Source organism: Vulpes vulpes, chromosome 13 (genome assembly GCF_048418805.1).
Source record: "Vulpes vulpes isolate BD-2025 chromosome 13, VulVul3, whole genome shotgun sequence".
Lineage (NCBI taxonomy): Eukaryota > Metazoa > Chordata > Mammalia > Carnivora > Canidae > Vulpes > Vulpes vulpes.
Window position 1 is genome coordinate 31,847,887 of NC_132792.1, and position 19,924 is coordinate 31,867,810.

The window sequence follows — 19,924 nt, forward strand, 5'->3', positions numbered from 1 at the left end:
CAAAAGGTAAAAAGTGACACTGAAGGAAAGGGCCCCAAATCATTGTGAGAAAGAATCCTGTACACAGTTGTAGGAAAGATATAATAAAAAACGTACCATATTAAAAAAATTCTAAAAAAAGAATATGGAAGAACTGATGGAAAATTGGTTAAACTATTATAGATTAGCAGAATCAGAAAAATAAAGTTAGTATAGAAATAAAGAAGATTCAAAAGTTTACAATTATTTATAGACAGCCAATCCTGAACAATGACGCTGAAGAAAGATACCATTAGTGAAAACTTTGTTGTTACTTGCATGACCATATTGTACAAGACATTCCTGAGTCCATATAAAATCTGCAAAAATGCTTTTAGAATTTTTAATTATCACTTAAAAAAGAATTTGATTGAATAAATTTTTAGAAGAACATTAAAAATGGTGCCAACCAATTTCTATAACTTTCAAGTTTCCCAAATTGAGGAGTGCACACATGGGCCATGATGCCAATATTTCACTGAATTATTTCGCTACAGTAAAATATTACCATAAAATACTATGGAGAGTAACAACTAAAAGACTCATTATAAAAAGAGTAGCTGAAAGATACAGCTTTACTTAAATATTGAAAATTCAACTTAACCTTATAGTTAGGCAAATTTTATTCAATCGTATTCCCTTATAACACCTATTTACTCAGAAAATTCTTAGATACCACGTGACACATCATTGACATCTCTATTTAAACTTGCCAATCAAAATCCAACATCTACTATAATATATATGGCACACATTTTGGAAACATCTTTTCCCACTGCTAGTGGAGTTTCGAAGACATTTGATACAGCAATTGAAAGCAAGAAATAACTGCTAAACTCCGCATTCTAGGAAAAAAATTTCTTCCAAAGATATTAGTGAGTATTAATATGACTGACCCAGATGAACACTATAATAAAAACCCAAAACCCCCTATTTAATTACATACTTAGTTTTGAGTCAGGTACCATAAAATTCTTAAATCAAAACACCAAATTCACTTCTGCAATGGTTATGTCATAGTTTTTGAGTGATATATAGAAAAACATATACGAAAGTATACTTGGAATATTGATATATTGAAATTATAACTCTTAAGAGAATTCTTTCCCATAACAAATTTATCTCTTTTCTTGAATGGTGAGAAAATGAAAACTTTCCAATAGGAAAAGATTGCTAAAATGACCAAAACTTGTTTTCTTAGGAAAAAGAGAAATCCTAGTATGAATTATAGAGAACTGAAAATGCATGATACATTTTGCAGCTTAACAATGTCATTTGATTGTTGAGTACATCTTTGATCTCTTCCAAACTGGACACTAAATTTCATCATAATTATATTACAAATCAGACCATGTTTATAGGATTGACCACTAGGAAAAGTAGTATCCTCCTGAAATGTGCTCCAAATATTAATATGATATATGCCATATTTTGTTTTCCATCTCCAGTCTCCCCACTTCTCAAAGAAGATAGAAAAATCAGAGATACATTAATAACACAGGTTAGTTCTTTTTTTTTTTTTTAACACAGGTTAATTCTGAATTGTTTTATATCTTGTATTATTCTCATGCAAAACTTCGCTATATACATATTTACCATATTATCAAAATAATTTCCTTGCATGTTAAAATGAAATTGATATGAACTGGATAAAGTGACTGCTTAGATATGTTTCTTCTCTGAGAAAAAAAATTATTTTTTTTGCAGAAAATGTAAACACAACATGAGTAAATGAAGCTTCTTTCTCTACTTAGCATTTTTCTGTAACTTGAATTATTTTTTAAATATTTATTTATTTATTTATTCATGAGAGACACAGCAAGAGAGGCACAGACATAGGCAGAGGGAGAAGCAGGATTCTCTGCAGGGAGCCTGATGCAAGACTTGACCCCAGGACCCCAGGATCACTACCTGAGCCAAAGTCAGACGCTCAACCACTGAGGCACCCAGGTACCCCTATATCTTGAATTATTTTATCATGGCATTGAAGCAATGTTCTTCATGTTATATGGATTCAAAAACATTCAAAATTCGTCTTCCCTCATTCACTCATTAATTACAGAGAATAACTGAGGCACGCATAGTTCAAGTGACTTACCCAAGGTCACATAACAAGTTCAGTGGCAGAACCAGAAATAGAATAGAGGTCTCCTGATTACCAGGTCAATTTTCTTTCTACTAGATGCTATATGACCCAATAAAAACATGTGAAATAAAGTCAAACAAAGAAAAAACAAAAACAAAAAATATTTCATGGTGGGCACCTAATCTGGACATTTTATCATACAGTATTTGATTAGAATACTTTTTATTTACTTTTTTTTTTTAAGATTTTATTTATTTATTCATAGAGACACACACAGAGAGAGGCAGAGACACAGGCAGAGGGAGAAGCAGGCTCCATGCAGAGAGCCCAACATGGGACTCGATCCTGGTTCTTCAGGATCACATCCCGGGCTGCAGGTGGCACTAAACCGCTGCACCACTGGGGCTGCCCTAGAATACTTTTTAAAAAAGGTAACTGCTACAACTATGCAAATAATTCACTAATGCTTTTACTCTTATGTGGAATATGGTTAACAACACCAATAATTTAATTTATTAATAACAAAATTTATATTATATTATATTATATGAAAGGATGAAAATGAAAGATTTGACAATGACCTCACTACTAACTGAGAGTGCCCATTAAATCATTATTCCAACATTTATATGAATATGAACCAGTAGTAAATAAGTCAGAACCATTCTCATGTAAAAATCACTTAATTTTAATTAGCAGATTGAACATTCATTTAAATCATAAAAATCTCAAACATTTATAGTTCATATCACATACATATTAAGAAAAAATTTGGGTTTCTTGATTTCCTTGTTAAAATTTGTTATCATTTATTATTTGTATTAAAATAGCCTCATTTTAAAAGAAACAATTATAGTCAGCATCATTTAAGCAGCCAGGTCTTATTTAAATGGCAATAAACTGTAAGTACTTATTTCACATATACTATTGAAGTGAATTGCAGACTTCAGTAAGCCTTGAAGAAGCTAAGAGCAACTGCTTCCACAATTCCTATCTCCCTTCTTTTCCTTTGATTACTACCATGTCATGAACATTCTACATTTCTGTGCTGTTTTAATGGCAATTCTAATAAGAACTCCTAATGCTTCCTTAACCATTACCCAATTAGACAGTAAGAAGTTAAGGATAGTAAAGTATATATATCCTCTAAACTTAAAATATAAAGACTTTGCAGGGATCCCTGGGTGGCGCAGCGGTTTGGCGCCTGCCTTTGGCCCAGGGCGCGATCCTGGAGACCCGGGATCGAATCCCACATCAGGCTCCCGGTGCATGGAGCCTGCTTCTCCCTCCGCCTGTGTCTCTGCCTCTCTCTCTCTCTCTCTGTGACTATCATAAATAAATAAAAAATTAAAAAAAAAAAATTTAAAAAAAAAAATAAAGACTTTGCAGAGGGAATATGCAGTATTTTTTATTCGTTCCATCATATAAGTCAACAAAGGAGAATTAAAATATTTTCATATATTACATCAAAAAAAGACATTTATAAGGTAGAACTAACACTTCATAAGTCCCATAATATCATTTCATCACTTATGGTAAATTATTTTTGCCAAGTATTTTTAAATTTAGGTGCATCAAGGTGCAAACTATAAAAAGAATGGGGTATTGATCAGCAAAGTAATAAAATATCTATCTATCATCTATCTATCTATCTAGATATCTACCTACTAAAGCTGCTATATTTTGGTCCTTTTTTTTTAAAGATTTTATTTATTCATTCATGAAAGACACAGAGAGAGATGAGAGACACAGAGAGAGAGGCACAGACACAGGCAGAGGGAGAAACAGGCTCCATGCAGGGAGCCTGATGTGGGACTCGATCCTGGGTCTCCAGGATCATACCCTGGGCTGAAGGCGGTGTTAAGTCACTGAGCCATCCAGGCTGCCCTGTATTTTGGTCCTTAAAAAGAAATCTACTGAAAATAAATAGATATATAAAATAACTATTTTCATTAAGTTATGTGGTAAAAAAGTAAGTTTGTAAGAATGTATATATGCCAAATTTTATGCAAACCAAAATTTTTCCCTTGCTAATATAATGTATTAAGTATTATTATATTTCGACTTAATACATCTCAAGTTGAACGAGAAAATAATCTGTGATCAACTTATTTTTAAAAGTGATGTACATGTAAGGCCTGTTTATCCTTAAATACAGTTTTTACCAAGTGTTATGATACCTATTTGAAACTAATGTTCTTTCTCATTTATCACCATTTACAACAGACATAATATTGGCCCTATTATCAGATGTAATTGCACTTGAGTAAACATGTCATTCAGGAGCAAGCATTCTGTTAAAAAGATTCCTTACAATGAAACAGAAGCCTTAATACTTGAAAAGCATAGTAGAACGTACATATAATTAAAAATGAATTATTTTATAAGGGCTTTTTAAATGTCATAGAGTCTTAGAATGTCCCTTTTGGGGTCAGGAGAGTTATCTTTAAAAATGAAACCTAAATAAGCGACTACTTTGGAGAGCTTCAATGATACAAAGATCAGGATGGATCTAGAATATAAAAACAAAATGTTTACCAAATTTACAGGTTTCAAACTAAAACTTCTCCACTATGACAAAATCTTGCTGAAGAATTCCTCAACCAAGTGATGAGTTTATTTTTAAAACTAATTATTATTTTCCATAATTTTGTCAACAACCATAAAATTATTGAACATTCACAATAATTTCTACCTTTTAAAATATGCAAAGTACAATTCTTTTAAAATATTTTGCTATTTTTAAAAGCTCACTAATAAAAATGTTTATCTTTTTAAATGTCTTTTTTCCTAATCCTAGCTGTACTATTTTTTTCTGATTCTGTTCTTGACGTCTGATACATAATAAAATTTTAAACAGAGAGGAAACATATAGTCAGAGTAAGTATTGAGGGAGTTTAAATTAATTGATTTTCAAAGTACATACACTATTTATCACAAAAAAGATAGTCACTGAATTACAGGTTGGACTTGTAAGCTTGTCTGTATGTTCAGAGGAAACTGGACAAACTTTAAATAAGCAACTAAATTCATAAATCATGAAATTTCAGTTTATTGATAGGAAAACATAGTCATTAACAAAGAATGCTATTATTTACATCTGAAGGTATCAATAGTATTTAATTCTGAAATTCCACCAATTACTTTGTTTTATGTCACTTTTTTTCTATCAAAAATAAAATTCATTCATTCTACAATGATCCGGAATTTACCAGCCTCTAATACTGTCCAAAAACACAACCTTGATTCTCTTTTCCAGATTAGATGGATTAGATTAGCATCTAACTAGAAGACTAAATTAAATTATTGATTTAGATGGAAATACATTGTTTCTACACTTAAGAAATGTCAAAATACTCAAAAATAAAAGAAAGCAAAAGCCCATACCATCAAAAATACTCAAAAACTGTTAAGTATTAAATTCACTAATAAAATACATTTTTGAATATTTACTTTTTAAGATAAATTTCATAAAGCATAAATCCAAAAGTAGAAGAAAGAAAATCCCTACCTTCACCACAGTTATAGATCCACAAAGAATACAATATGGAAATGTCCATGTTGGAAAAAATTAAAGGTTAATATGTTAACTAAATCATAATGCTAAAACAAGGGCTTATGCATCAAGTGTTGCAGTATGTAGTAATAAACAGCTTGTTAATTTGAAGAGTTTCTATTTCCAAAATACAGTATAAACATACAGGAACCCAGCAAAGTGTTTCACTGCCTTCACTTTTCCAGAAAAGCATACACTTATTTTCCAGGTAAGAAATAGCAAAGTAAGTAGCACCATGGTGTCAGCATAATTACAATAAGAGTTTCTAAGTTATTTCAAAATTTTCCTAGATATAGCATATCTTACACTTAGAAAATAACAAATCAAGGTAGCTAATCCTTTTATGAGTAGTATCAATTAATTATCAAATATATCACAAATCATTTAAAATTATATCTTAAAGTACATTCTGAACTATTTAAGTACAAATCTTTATTTGGGAAACTGTATCAGTTCTAAAACATTCATTCAGCCCAACTAAAATTAGCCTTCCCACCAGAGTTTTTTGTGGGATGAGTTTAAGTAAAATATGAGATAACATATTTTATGTAAAATATGCTCTCTTTTCTCAGATACATTTCAATTACTATAAGAACAGATAGACTCACAAAGTGAAAATATAAATTCCAACAGATCAAAGTTTTCCAGTGTTTAATAACACTGCATTATTATAGACCACAGTATTCTGGTCTAACGTCAGATTGTTAATTGAAAAAATAAACAACAGATGTTCCATACTCAAATAACCTTGATTTGTGTTAAGAATGTTTTACTAACTTTACAGCCTAAACAAAATCTAAGTCATATCTACATGAGGAAGATGTTAATGATTTATGCTAAACATTATCCATAAATCTGCAGTTTAAATCATTTGTACAATAATTCTATTTTGTTCATACCTAAGATACTAATGTGATAGATACCATTATATTTCCTAGGGATCTTCATCCATGCCATCAATTAAGTAAGAGATACTGAAAATAAGTCACCCTTCTTGCTGATCATCCCCTCAGGGCAGTCTAGTTTTGAAATAACAAGATTTTTTTTTAAAGCAGATACTAGTCTGTTCATCCAAAGATTTATTAACATATTTTCTAGCTTACATAATGCCATTTAGTCCTCTGGTTCTACAGTCTTATATTTAAAATAAAATTTTCAAACGATTTTTCAAGTTGTTAGTACACATCCTAAAAATGGTAAAATTCTCTGCTCTTATTCTTGCACAGATTTTCATAAAACAGCAACAAAAGAGACAACAAAATATGCTATTGATACTTAACTGACCTTGCGTCTCAAATTTGGGTTCAAGTTCTTACAAACCTTTTCTAACACCACAAGTTTACTATAATAATCTTCTGATGAAAAATCTTTGACAATTAATGGAAAATATTATCTTAGATTTTAGTGAATGAAAATTATGTATTAAACAGTGATTACAATAGACTATTAGTATCATAAATATACTTAAATATAAAATAAAGAATGACTCCAAACATGTCTTCCATTAAGCCCATGCTCAAAACATGTTACTGAAATGTAATTAGCCCCACTCACCTGATAACCAACTACTTTCCTCCCATTTTATCACTTCAAAGTTTCAATAATTAAAAATATTCCCTACATAGCCCATTTTTCTTTAAGAAACAAACAAAAATAGTTAGGAACACTAACATTTAACAGTATTTACTGCCTTAGCAGACTGCATACTTACTCATGACATTTTAGTGTGTGAATTTCCAGGGCCAGTTTGAATTTCCTAGTATATAGGAAAATGCGTAATTGCCAAAATAGAAAAATCTATAACCATTTTAAACCATGACATTAAGGCACTCTACAATAATTTTCCTCTTTTACACATGAAGTTTATATTCAATTAAAGGACTCGGATAACAAATATATATGCTATATACGAAAATATACAAATAAATAATATTTAGGAGATTTAAAAAAATTTTTGTTTGTGAGATTTAAAATTTTTTTAGCCAAACATTACTTTGTTCCATGACTTTAACATTCCATGTAATTTATTTACATAGATATATGTGGCCACAAATCTATTTATGTAATCAGATATAACGGCAAACAAGACAAACAAATAATAGTTTATGACCAAGGATAACCCATATCACACAGTATTGCAAGGAAAGATTTTTACAGTAATAATTTTTTATATAAATCATAACATAAATCATTAATTTTATACTGTTTACCTTTAAATCCCATTAAATATATGAAGATAATAATTATTTTTCATATAAATTGTGATGCTTTATAGAAGATTTTTTATTTTTATTTTTATTTTTTTATTTATTTATGATAGTCACAGAGAGAGAGAGAGAGAGGCAGAGACATAGGCAGAGGGAGAAGCAGGCTCCATGCACCGGGAGCCTGATGTGGGATTCGATCCCGGGTCTCCAGGATCGCGCCCTGGGCCAAAGACAAGCGCCAAACCGCTGCGCCACCCAGGGATCCCTAGAAGATTTTTTAAAAAGCAAGATATTTTTTACAACCTATAAATATATTTCAATTTCCAAAGTAAATTCCAGCTTATTTTATTAAATTTTCAGTATGTGTTTTATTAAAATAGAACTCACAGAATAAGCCATTTATGCTGTGGCATTTTTCCTTGCTCTCCAGGCTTACGTAATAATAACTTTTTCTCAAACAACTTATTCTTCTCCTTAACAGCACTATCACAATTGTGGTAACTTAATCATTAATATAATTAATTTTAATTTATGCATTTTTGCCAGAATATAAGCTCTATGAAGGCAATTGCTGCATCTGTGTTGTTTACCCAAATAACTCAGTACTGACCACAATTCCTCGCATACAACAGGAGGGCAATGAATACTCACTAATAAGTTCATTCATGCTGACATATTTTAAAGTATAAGTTTTAGAGATGTAAGATGAACTGAGTTACCATATAAAAATACATAACACCATTACTATAGACACAGTCATCTTAAAGATACTATCACTATCAGAAACACCATCCTAAAATTTTGAATAAAATATTCAGTGTACTCTCATCCAATTACTGATTAAAACTAGGACTGATTATTCCATTTATTACCTTTGCCCTTTGCTTCTCTTCCTTTTACCCCTGGTTCAAGTTTTTGCCTTCTATTTAGTAAATAATACCTCTCCAATTAAGAAAAGAAAGGAGAGGAAAATAAAATTGGTTCGTTTTAATTCATTTGTAGAAATAATGAACTAAAGAGACTACTGAACTCACATAATATGCTATTATTCCTTCTTGCTGTTGTAATATTTTTAGCTGCAAAAGTTGTAAATAAATCATTACTAATATCTGGTATAGTGCCTTGACAGTACTATTATTATTATTGAGCTTTGTATAGTACTTTTTAAGGAATCAAGTAATTTCTCTCCATTAAAGTACTTTGATTACATATATTACTTTTAATTACATATATCATATTTAATTATATATTGTGATGCCTTTCCATTAAGGTACTTTAATTTGAGTCAAAACAACCAGATATATAAATGACCATTTGTGCTTAAATTAGTCAATTTTTCTCCTGTAGAAGTATTCTTGATAACAAAAAAAGTATTTTTTTCCAAAATATGTAGAATTCATTTTCTACACATATCTTGAAATAAATTGTTCACCATTCTAATTTAAGTAGGCTCTACACACTATAAAGTTCACACCAAAATGAGAAAATTGAGGTACAACAAGCACACACATATTTAAAAAGCATGAAATGCAATACTTATAGTCTCATGCTTTCAGTGTTTTTCCAAACCCTGACAAACCTGGCTCAGATTGGTGTTTCTTTTTCGGCAATGGTTTGTCATCACTTATTGTACCATTCACCTTTTTCTGCTGGTCTTCCCATGTAACTTCTAGTACAAACCAAAAAACAATAATCAGAGCTTGTCGGAAGTATAATGTGTGTATTGAGAACCTAAATATGCTTCAGGAACTTAATTATTTTTTAGGTTTCCCTCCTATGTTTTCCTATATACGTTTAGTAGTCAATATTTTAAATACAGGAATGTGACAATTGAATTTTTTTATAGGTTTCAAAATCCAGAGCACTAAAATTTATTCCTGTAAACTCCAAAATTTATTTTTAATAAAATGAATGGGGCTAAGATATGAAGAAAATATAATTAAAATGCCTTGGCAAATAAAGTTTTTTCTTAGTTGATATAATAATACTAATTTATTTTAGAAATAAACATTTTGCTAAACATTGTGTTATTATGGTGCAATAAAATGTTTATTTGGAATCAAAATGCAGACTTCCACACATACCAAGAGAAAATCTATAAATACATCTTAATATATGATAAGATATATGATATAGATATATGATAAGACCAGTTTTTTGTTACCACATTTAACACTTTCATTAAGTAACAGAAAAACTTATGTGCTGTGGGGAAATTATTTCAATGGAAATTATTTCAATGGAATTATTTCAACTATTAACAGTTGGGTGTCATTGAATATGAGTTATTTGGCTTATCTAAGATTATTCAGAATTATTTGTAATAGTGTATAATATGTTTAAATTCAACATATATACTCAGTACCTACTATAATTCAGGCAGCCTACGCACTGGGAATATATTACCACTAACAAAACAGAAAAGAAACCCCCATTTTCTCATAAAGTTTATATTCTAGTGGAAGAAAGAGATTAAATAAGATAAACAAGTAAAACATTTTGTGACTTAGATATTGGTAAGTGCTAAGAAGGCAAACATGAAGTGGGTTAAGGAAAAAAATCAAATGTCCAGAGTGTGACAAACATTTAAATAGGTTAGACGTGGATAGCCTCACTAAGAAGACAAGTTTTGAGTAAAGAACTTGGAGAAATGAGGGAGTTAGCCATATGGTTATTTGGGGAGAAGGCATTACAACCAGAAAAATAGCACATGCAAATGTCCTAAGGTAAGAGCAGATCTGACACATTCTAGAAAAGCATGGAGATCTCTGTGACTGGAACAGAGTGAATGACGGGGAAAGTAGTATAAGATGAGGTTAAAGAGGTAATGGAATGGGATGGGGAAGTACAGATCATGTAGGGCCTTGTAAGACTAATTGATCCGTACTTAATCTCATAGCAGCATTCATAAATACTTAAGTATACACTTGCCTGTTTTTTATTCACATGTTTCTAAAGCTATATTATAAGTAGCTGGTTACTATCAATACACATTTTAATCTCCATTAAGTTTCACCATGCCACACAAAATTCTTTGGTGCCTTATCCACCTTTGGTCATAAATAATGGAATGCTAATATTTTAAAATATTAACCTAAGCAAAACATAACTATGAAGATGAAATCACTATCAAAATGGAGAATATGCTATATTGCAACATCAAATATAGGTGATTTGGGATACACTACTATTTTTGATTACTTACACTGTTACAATCAACTGCATTAATTTAAGGGTTTTCCAGTTCCTAAACCTGAAATAAATGCTATTAATAATAAGACATTTTATTCTGGCCCAACACAAATCAGCTCTTGTGAAGAAACAAACTCCTTAATTTGGGAGTATTAAAGTTACACTTAGATGTGTAGTTGAAACCCTGATTTTCTAATTGGTAAATAATCTGCTAAAGATGCAATATAGGACTCTGGACTGGTAAGCAATCTAGATAAAGATACTACATTTCAATCAAGAAAGTAGTGGAAAGAAAAATCTGAAGAACTTTAAAGAATATTTCTTTATTATATTCTTAATATTTTAAAGAACTTTCTAATAAATTCCAAAACTCTGGTTAAGCCCTCTTTAGTTATAGGAATAAAGGAACTGTATGCCCTTTAATTCAAATTAATCTGTAGTATCAAAAACCAACAGACTAATTTTCCTATTTTGGGGAAAATAATAAACTCATTACAACAGTATTTCTTGATTTTGAAAGACTTGCACTTTTGGTTATTCAACAATATAATATGAAAGATTTAACAAGCATTACAGAGTTGTTCCTAAAATCAAATTTGCTAAACCTTATACACATTTGTCATTTTAAAGAGTTGTCCCACCACTTGATAGTTTGTAATGTTACAAAATAAAAGACATGCTAATTTTGAAGTAAGATTGTGTATGTAGAAGTAGAAATGGTTTGTTTTGAAAATGGTACAGCCTATTTGTAAGTCAGCAAAAAGCACTGTAACACTTTGAATTGACATTTTAGTTGAAGAGAAATTTATAGTCATTTGTCTTGTGTTGACAGGGTGAAGTTAGCAAGTATTTGTTGAAAACTTATTATATGCCAGTAACAAAAGAAGTCCCATAACCATCAATTTATAAATGACAGCCAATATAACAATGAAAGAAGACCTAGATCAAGGCTATCAATGGTTGATTAAAAAATGCTATAGAAATGTTACCAGACTGAGCCAGGAATGGTAGCTTCTAGGAACATTTCTGCCATTAACTATGTGTACAATCTTAGGCAAGTTTCATACCCTCTCTGGCCTCTTATATGTTATATTTGAAGTGAGGAAGTTGGTCTTGAAAATTTTAAAGTTTTTTTCCCTCTCTAAAATTACAAAGTTGTTCTTGCTTCTTATTATCCTAGCCTAATATCAGATTTTGTGGAAGAATACCTATACTAGAGATGATAAAATTAGGACATTGAGAGCCTAGAAGATTTTCCAAAACTTCTAAATGTAACTATTATTAAACCCTATGTTGAAACTCAAGGTTTATTTTAAAACAAAATTAAAATCAGAAAAAAAAAAAAACAGAACTGGCTACCGACACATTAATTCATCACCAAAAACCAATACCAAGAGCCACCCACATGTAGCCCTCTTGGAATTATAGGCCATAGTATTAAAATGAAATTAGCAAACTAATTTTGTATCAGGAAGATGTTCAAATTTTGAAAGTATATCTGAAGGTTGTTTTAGATATATTAAACAAAAACATAAAAAATACCACTGATGGAACACCTTAAAGACAGTCTTTTCTTTTAAGGAACTGCTGTGATAATTTAAAAAACAAACTAGCCTCCTTAGTGTTAAATAATAATGAACTTAAAATTGACATTTAAGTACAAAGGGCTAGCCCATGATATTGTACACCTACTACCCAAGGGTAAAAAGTAAAAATCAAAGATGCATAATGTAATTTAATTGGTAAGTATTACGTTGAAAGAATATACATCAAATAGCTCAAACTAGGAATCCACAAGTACACACAAAAAAATTTACTCTAGAGGGATATATATATATATTTTTACTAACACTGAGTATTTTAAAATTGAATTGAGTAAATATTCAGTTGTGAATTTCATTTGTAGATGGGAAAGCTTAAAGACTGATTTAATAAATATTAGATGATGTGAAGAATGATTTTACTCATGAAGACTTAAGTATGAAGTGAAATTTTAAGTGACATTTAAGAAACCCACGTCTTCAAAATAACTATTTCAGCTACTTTTCATCACACCTGGTAGCTAATCTACAAATGCTACAATTCAAAGGGCACAAATTCTTACGTTAATAAGTCTATATTTGTATAGTACTGTATGCTTCAATTGCTTCCACACTCAGCATCATATTTAATCCTATAGAACACAAGAAGGACCTTCTATCAGGTGGTTGGTTTCAAGTGGTACATAGTAAAGTCAGGCCCTGAGCCAACGTCCAAAACCTATGTTCTTTCTCTAGTCTTGTATCACCTTCCTAAGATCACGTTATTTTAAACAACAGAAGATGGTTTTAGGATTACATTTAGGAAGTCAATGATGGTATGGCTTGAATAATGGTTGAAGTATGCAGAAAAGTATGAGGTAGAAGGGTTTTTTTTCACTAAATCTGATTAGCCAACTGAGGCTTTGGAATTATAGAAGAAATAAAATGAGGGAAAGAAAAGTAAAATATGGAGAAATGGCCTCCAAGAAGGAAAAGAAAGATTAGAAAAAGAGACTTTAAAATATTTGTTTATAAGTACTTAACTTCTACAATTGATTCACTTAGATCTGTGGATTTTACTGAGGAGGGAAATTTTTAAATGCATTTATTCTTCTTCTCACTCTAGTTCAGACTATCGTAGTGGACTATTGAAATACCCTAAATGGTCCTATTTCCTCCCTTCCCTTTCAAGCCATCTTGCTTATTGTCACTAAGTTAGTATTCCATAATACAGATGTGATTGCTCACCCTGTTAAAAAACATGATAAATTCCTTGCTTTTTTTTTTTTTTTAAATTCCTTGCTTTTTTATAATAATATCCCTGCATCTTTTCCATATAATTTTTGGTCAAATCGTCATTCATTTAAGTTGGCAAGGAATGCTGTGCTTAAGAAATATAAAAATCCATTATTATCTAGATAGAAATCAAATTTGGAAATTAAGACATGGGTACAGTACTTTCCTTACCCTAGAAGCATTCATAAGAATACTCAGAGGCAGCAAAACAAAGCCTGTCCATACCCTAAATGCTACTTAACTTCTAGAATGCTTATAGAAGTAAGTATTCATTACAGAGACTGTCAAAATTATTATTTTTGGTTCCTTTGTAACCTGTTTTTCCCCCATCTTCTTCCTCTTTCCTTTCTTTCTTATCTACAAGGCTATCTATGTTTGAAATAATGTTGGCAACTATACATTGAGGCTCAAAAGGATAAAATATTTTTTCCTTCTGTATGTTTAGGGACATGAGTTTTTGATAGGTAATATGGTAGTGTTTATTTAATCTATAATCCTCACAGTGAATGACTCACTAACAACCAATTAGAGGTTGTATCTGTTAAGTTTCCAAAACCAAACAAAATTAACAGTAACAACACAGACAATAAATTGGAAACAAAACTATCTGAGACTTTAGATTTCATTAGCTACATTCCAAAAACACTAAATTGCTATAAAAAAACTTCCATAGGATATTTTATTTTACAGAAGAGGAAACTGAGGTGAGGAGATACTGAAAGCCTTAGCAGGAACTGAAAGCCTGGGAGTAGAAAAGAGCTTAAGAGGCATGTATTGACATCCAGTGGAGTACTCTAAACACTATAAAACTTGAAAAGTACTAATAATTTAAATAGTTCTCTTAGAGAAAAGTATTCTAAATATTTGCATATTGATTTTTTTGCATATTGATTTTTATACATGGATTAAAACACATACAAATGTATTATCATATGCCATAACTAATGCTGCAATCTATTGTTTTATTCCCCCTGGTATTGTTTCTTAGGTAAGCTAGGTGATCAAGAACAGCATCAAGATGAATAATTTCCTAAAAACTATTGAACAATATATATTGAATAAATGGTTCAGGTTTACTTTTACAATTAGGTGTGCTTTTACTTTAAAAGTTTTCAGAGCATGTGCTGAAAATACAAAGTCGTAGAGCAAGATATCACTAAGAAATATAAGTACTAACAGCTAACGCTTATATGGTACTTATTATGTGGTAAGTATCGTTCTAAGCAATCTAAATATACCACATTATTTAAGAAAGCAAATTTATAGCATATCTACATAGCAAGTAACATTAGTCAGAGCAGACTAATAAACTAGAGTAGGGCTAGTTCAAGGCAGAATTCATCATTATCACTTTTCCAAGGTATTTAGCGCTCTACCACATTTTTTAGCATCCCACTCCTTGCACCTGACTTTTTCCACTCATAGGCTCTAAAACTTGCTTCCTATGAAGAGCTGTATGTAAGGCCAATCTCCTCAGAAATATTTGCATTTCAGTGATCTGGAAAGCTTAAAAGCTTTATATTATTAGAATAATTAAGCCATTGGAGAATGGCAAAATATGAACTATGACAAGTGGAAGAAATATGTTAGGCTGAAACCCTACCCAGCATCCCTCAAAACTTACCTCTTCTTTGTATGTATCACAATCTCAAGACACTTTATGTAAGTGACATATTATAAAATAATTTTAGCAGCTCTGTTGTGTTATTCTCACTGTTTTATTTTGAGACATCCTCAAAGCAGGGAACACATCTGATTTGTCACTGTATCTTCAATAACCACCTGGTACGATATGCTGATAATAGCACATATTGGTTGAATTGAGCTAAACCATTAGCTAATATTTAAAATAAAATAAATGGTTGAAACCCATGCAAGAAGATTGCCACTTAGGTATGGTATAGAAATACATACATTGGAAGTCAAGTCTAGAGATCTGCTCCTATGTGAACTGAGGAAAGCTGATTATCCTCTAGAATCCTGCTCCTTTGTCAATGAAGAAAAGTAGTCTTATTAAAAGATTTATAAGGCTCCTTCTAAACCTGAAAGTCTTGATTCTAAATCTAGAAGCGAAGCCACAGAATAGCAGAAGATACCTTGGTAAGCTATAGGGAGATGGTTGGGGCCAGATGGATCTACAAACCAGCAATCTGGATTTAGAAAACAAAACACAACGTGCAGTTTCCCACGTATCCTGCATACATTCCATTCCCATGATATCTCCCCTCAGTTCTAGATTTTTATCTCTTTTCTTGCCCTTTACAGCTAAACTCTTTCAAAGGTATCTATATTCATTGTCCCTCTTCTCTTTTTAAAAAATCCATTCACCTCAGCCTTCTACTGCTTACGAGGCCACCAAAACTGCTCTTCAGGAAGGTTAAAATGATGACTTCACATTTGCTAAATCTAGTGATGGTTTCACACTCAGCAGTTCTCTCCCACTTCAAGTACTGTCTTCACCTGTCTCCACTTTGAGTACTCAGACACTGCGCTCCATGGTTTCCCTTCCATTTCTGTCTCCTGCTGCTTCATTTTGTCAACTTCTAAATATGAGAGTAATTCAGTGCACAGTCCCGTGACCTCTTCTACACCAGTTCTCTCAGTGATCTCAACCAGCCTCGTGGTTTTAAACCCCTCTCTTCATGAGGGTAACTCCCAAAAAATCCAAATCTCCAACCTGAAATCCAGACCATACTTTAAACTGCCTATTTGACATCTTAGATATCTAGGAAGATCTCTAACTTACATCCAAAACTGAGCACTTCATGTTTCCACCAAACAATTCTTCCCAAGTTTTTTCCTGTATCAGTTAATAGAAACACCATATTTTTCCAGTTATGTAGGCCCCAAACCTGCATGTTATTACTGAATCTCTTTCACCCTATCAGATGGCTCTCTTGTTGGCTCTATTGTTAATATCCATCCAGAATCCAACTCTCCCTGTCACTGTGGGCTAAGCCACAGTCAACTCTTTCCTGGGTTACTGCAAAAGCCTCTCTGTTTCTAATCTCAGTTCTTTCAGGTTAATCTCAACATGGCAATGACACCAATTTTATTTAAAAAAGAAATACTATATTACTTGAATCAAATCTTCCCATTTCACTCAGTGAAAACAAAATCCTAACACTGACTGATAGATAATATGAGTCACCTGGCCCAGGCCCTTCTGACCACCTCTACTACTGTTCACCTTGCTTACTATGTCACACTCAAATGACTTCTCAGCTCCTCCAACAAGTCAAGCTGACTCCCATTACAGAGCCTTCCTTCCTGCTGTTCTCTCTGCAAAGAACACTCTTCTTTCCAGGCCTTCAAGTGGTAACTCTGTCACTTTATTGGAGTTTCTGCTCAAATATAACCTAGATGGGAGTGCTTTTTTTCAGAATCCATTATGAAGAATTATTTAGCCCACTTTCTTGAACACGATCTATTTCATTATCCTGACTGGATTTTCTTCCTCATACTTGTCAGTATATGAAATGATATGATATATCCTTTTATTTATTATTTGCTTCTCCCAGTAAATGCAAGGATTATGAAGGCAGGGATTGGCTTAGAATGATTGTCATTTGAGAACTCTGAAACCAATTCCACCTATCAAAGGATCTGACCTCAATACAGGGTTAATGGAGATGCTCTGGCTGACTGATCACGTATCTCACTAACTGAAGGGCAGCATACACTATGTCTTTTCCAAAATGATATGTGGGCACTTCACAGAGAGATGTAGAATAAAGCTATCTTTATCTTTATTATTTCCTCCCTTAGCATTTTAAATCAGAAGAGAGGATGGTGATAAATCCATCATTCAATTCAATGCTTGGCCATTTCTAACACACGGTTAAAGCTAAAATTCATAGTTACGTTTTTTTTAAACTCTGAATACATAAGTAGAAGGAATAGTATATTTTCTCTAATCACAAATATGCTTTAGCCAATTTAAAAAATAACCTCCCACCTTAATCTCACTCATGAACTTTCCTGTGAAATTCAACACAAAGAGTAAATTTGTCTTTCTAAAAAGAAAACAGCAAAAGGAAAAATTAGATGCTTAGACCTTAACCATAGGTAGGCCATCAAGAGATTATGCTAAATAAAAAAGTGAATTGGTACATGTAAAATATACAGAGTTCTCATCTTTCAAATTTTTATTCATTAACTTCTTTTTATGTCCAAATATCCTATAAAGGATTGATCTATATAACAATAGTGATGTTTTGCAGTAAAGAGGATTTTTATGTAAATGATAAAAATACATTAATAACGAGCAGGAGTGACTCAACACTCATTGTCAATAGAACTTTTCCATGCAAGATGAAAAGAACAGTAAGACTGCAGAATGGTTTAGCAGTGAAGGATTTAACAGTATTTAGGGTCAACTAGAGTTCAGAAAGCTCCAAAAACCTGCTGGAAGTACTTGTTCAGTTCAAGTATTACCGTGGTGACCTCCTGTGAAGTCTTATTCTTTTGATACATTTAAACATACTTAAATACAAACTGGCATCAAATATGTTTAAAACTAGTTGCACTTTAATAATTGAATTTAAGAAGAAATATCTACTTTTCAGAACACTGACATAAATTTCAGTACATGTAAACATATCCGTTCACAGGTACTAAGCAAAAATCATAGAAGTTAAGATACAGATAAAAATGACACATATGTAAATACACACTGAAAGCTTATTTACATTTTTATTGTTTTATGGAAGATGTTAATATTTTATAATATTTGATTTCATTTTATTTTGTTACATTATTTTCACCTTTTTAACCTATGATATCCTAACATTTTTCAGGAATTTTATGCTATGTTAATGAATAATTAACACAGTAAGAAACTCCACAGTAAGAAAAATTATAAAATTATTTTAGTGCTAATTAAATATCACACAGAATATTGTAGACTTTATAACAGATGAAGACAGGGAAGAAAGAATATATTCAAGACTAAAGGACATTTTAGCTAATGTTACTGAAGCAAAACCTATTCATTTTTTAATTTGGCGCCATAACAAGGGTAAGTTATTATGATATGGAGAAATTTTAGAACATTGTTTTTTTTTTATGACCATCTTAAGATGTTGACATCTTAAGTCAATACCTGTGGGTATATTTGATTATCAATTACTATAAAACATATACAATCCTACTGTTTTTGACAGAACAACAACTCAGTTGTGCTGGGTTATAGGGTTAAGTCACCAATAATCATAAGAAAACTAAATCTAAGTATTGAAATTGATAATCTTTTTCACTAGGCAATATATTAATTCATGTGTATAAAACCATGAAAAACCTACAAATATTATGTGTTCATTTAATATTGTTGAATTAATTATTAAGTTCATATCATTTTCTAATTTAGAATTCTGCTTAAATTATTTTTATATCATTCAGTTTTAAAACAATTTCCAGATTGAAAAATATTTATGCTGTTTTTTCGCATGATAACTTGACCATTGTTTTTTCCCTCAGAATCTTAACATGACCAACAAAGCCAAACTTTTGTCTTTAATGCCATACATTTCAATAGAATAGGATTGTATTAGGATATTTATGTTTATTTAATTTAAGAAAGCATATTCACACATCAAAAAGGTCAATACTGAGTGTCTAATATATAGAAAGGCACTATTAACTTCATATTAGACTTGCCTTTTTTCCCATTATTAGGTGGGCTTGCTGTTTCTCCCTCATCGTCTTTTTAACATTGAAAACAGACAATACTGGTTAATAATTAAAGTCATTAACAACCAAATAAAAGTCAAGCACACCACAAAAGATGAAATCACACACTAGGGAAACAAATTCATGCATTAAACATGACATCTCACATTAATAAACACAAGAGTAGAGTGTATCCTTCCCATCCTATGAGGAAGTAATAAAAACAAAATCAGGAATAAAGAGTCATTTTATAGTGAGTTAGAAAGATTATAGTTATGATTTTATGCTAATTTAAAAATTGATGTATTCACTGTTTAAACTAATTTTGAGAATAAAGCTAAGGTGACAAACTGGTTCAACAACCAGGCTTTATCTTAAT

The 19,924-nt window shown here is 31.3% G+C and overlaps 1 protein-coding gene across 49 annotated transcripts in view; it reads right to left on the bottom strand.

The window, feature by feature from the left end:
* RIMS2 (regulating synaptic membrane exocytosis 2) overlaps window positions 1-19,924 on the bottom strand; it is a 589,976-nt gene that overhangs the window by 181,451 nt on the left and 388,601 nt on the right. The gene's annotated exons all lie outside the window — the stretch shown is intronic.